The sequence below is a fragment of the Centropristis striata genome, chromosome 3 (assembly GCF_030273125.1).
Source record: "Centropristis striata isolate RG_2023a ecotype Rhode Island chromosome 3, C.striata_1.0, whole genome shotgun sequence".
Lineage (NCBI taxonomy): Eukaryota > Metazoa > Chordata > Actinopteri > Perciformes > Serranidae > Centropristis > Centropristis striata.
The window spans coordinates 45,138,724-45,141,223 of record NC_081519.1 but is presented as its reverse complement, the minus strand read 5'-3'; the positions used below and the strand labels follow the sequence as shown (position 1 = coordinate 45,141,223).

The 2,500-nt window shown below is 39.7% G+C and overlaps 1 protein-coding gene across 1 annotated transcript in view; it reads right to left on the bottom strand.

Moving 5' to 3' along the window:
* The window catches only part of dram2b (DNA-damage regulated autophagy modulator 2b), a 15,032-nt gene extending 13,046 nt beyond the window's left edge, over positions 1–1,986 (bottom strand). The window contains exon 1 of the mRNA XM_059329200.1: positions 1,805–1,986. The gene's annotated coding sequence lies outside the window, so the exon portion shown is untranslated. The remainder of the gene's footprint in view (positions 1–1,804) is intronic.
* Positions 1,987–2,500: the final 514 nt, after the last annotated feature.

Genomic DNA, 2,500 nt, shown 5'->3' with positions numbered 1-2,500 from the left:
TGCAGTAGAGTCATTTCACAGTGTGTATTAGTACTTTTACTGTAGTGGAGTCATTTCACAGTGTGTATTAGTACTTTTACTGCAGTAGAGTCATTTCACAGTGTGTATTAGTACTTTTACTGTAGTGGAGTCATTTCACAGTGTGTATTAGTACTTTTACTGTAGTGGAGTCATTCCACAGTGTGTATTAGTACTTTTACTGTAGTGGAGTCATTTCACAGTGTGTATTAGTACTTTTACTGTAGTGGAGTCATTTCACAGTGTGTACTAGTACTTTTACTGTAGTGGAGTCATTTCACAGTGTGTATTAGTACTTTTACTGTAGTGGAGTCATGTCACAGTGTGTATTAGTACTTTTACTGTAGTGGAGTCATTTCACAGTGTGTATTAGTACTTTTACTGCAGTAGAGTCATTTCACAGTGTGTATTAGTACTTTTACTGTAGTAGAGTCATTTCACAGTGTGTATTAGTACTTTTACTGTAGTGGAGTCATTCCACAGTGTGTATTAGTACTTTTACTGTAGTGGAGTCATTTCACAGTGTGTATTAGTACTTTTACTGCAGTAGAGTCATTTCACAGTGTGTATTAGTACTTTTACTGTAGTGGAGTCATTTCACAGTGTGTATTAGTACTTTTACTGCAGTAGAGTCATTTCACAGTGTGTATTAGTACTTTTACTGTAGTGGAGTCATTTCACAGTGTGTATTAGTACTTTTACTGCAGTAGAGTCATTTCACAGTGTGTATTAGTACTTTTACTGTAGTGGAGTCATTCCACAGTGTGTATTAGTACTTTTACTGTAGTGGAGTCATTTCACAGTGTGTATTAGTACTTTTACTGTAGTGGAGTCATTTCACAGTGTGTATTAGTACTTTTACTGTAGTGGAGTCATTCCACAGTGTGTATTAGTACTTTTACTGTAGTGGAGTCATTTCACAGTGTGTATTAGTACTTTTACTGCAGTAGAGTCATTTCACAGTGTGTATTAGTACTTTTACTGTAGTGGAGTCATTTCACAGTGTGTATTAGTACTTTTACTGCAGTAGAGTCATTTCACAGTGTGTATTAGTACTTTTACTGTAGTGGAGTCATTTCACAGTGTGTATTAGTACTTTTACTGTAGTGGAGTCATTCCACAGTGTGTATTAGTACTTTTACTGTAGTGGAGTCATTTCACAGTGTGTATTAGTACTTTTACTGTAGTGGAGTCATTTCACAGTGTGTACTAGTACTTTTACTGTAGTGGAGTCATTTCACAGTGTGTATTAGTACTTTTACTGTAGTGGAGTCATGTCACAGTGTGTATTAGTACTTTTACTGTAGTGGAGTCATTTCACAGTGTGTATTAGTACTTTTACTGCAGTAGAGTCATTTCACAGTGTGTATTAGTACTTTTACTGTAGTAGAGTCATTTCACAGTGTGTATTAGTACTTTTACTGTAGTGGAGTCATTTCACAGTGTGTATTAGTACTTTTACTGTAGTGGAGTCATGTCACAGTGTGTATTAGTACTTTTACTGTAGTAGAGTCATTTCACAGTGTGTATTAGTACTTTAACTGCAGTAAATAAAGGATCTGAATACTTCTTCCACCACTAAATAGATTATTATTATAATTACAAGGATTAATAACTATAAATATAGCAGCTAGCTAGCTAGCTAGCATTAGCTTTAGCCTCGCCGACCTTTAACCTATAAATTTAACCGTTTTTAAGGTTTTTTCTGTGGGAGAATCATGAGAAACATGAAACTAACAGAAAGTCTCAGAGACTGAAGAGAAGCTGATGAGTTAATGAGACTCACGGTACCAGCAGACAGGAACCTGCTGCTGCAGAGAATAACCTCCTCTAACGGCTGGTTCTGGTCCTCACAGCCCCGCTAGCCGGCCTCCGGTCCCCGGTGCGTCTCCAGGTGTCTCTAAATGTCTCTGAGTGTCTCTAAATGTCTCCAGACATCAGCTGAGAGACAAACTTCATCCAGAAATCATCAAGTTAGAGTCTCAGCTCGGTGTCAGCTGAGGGAAGCACGCATGCGCAGATCCTCGGCAAAACAAGATCACGGGATCTATCAGCCCTGAACCCTGTCCGTCAGGCAACAGGTTATTAACCCTGGACTCTGTCTGACAGGATACAGGTTATTGGCCCTGGACCCTGTCTGACAGGCAACAGGTTATTGGCCCTGGACTCTGTCTGACAGGATACAGGTTAATAGCCCTGGACTCTGTCTGACAGAGACCGGGTATTTAGCCCTGGACCCTGTATGACAGGCACCAGGTATTTAGCCCTGGATTCTGTCTGACAGGAGGCAGGTTATTAGCCCTGCACTCTGTTATTAGTCCTGGTCTACGTGGTTCTGGTTTATTATTTGGTAAATGGACCTTATATAACCCTTTTCTAGTCTCTCTGCGACCACTCAAAGCTCTTTACACGACAGACTGACTCATTCACCCGTTCACACACACATTCATCCTGGTGGCAGAGGCTACCCTAAACGCTATCT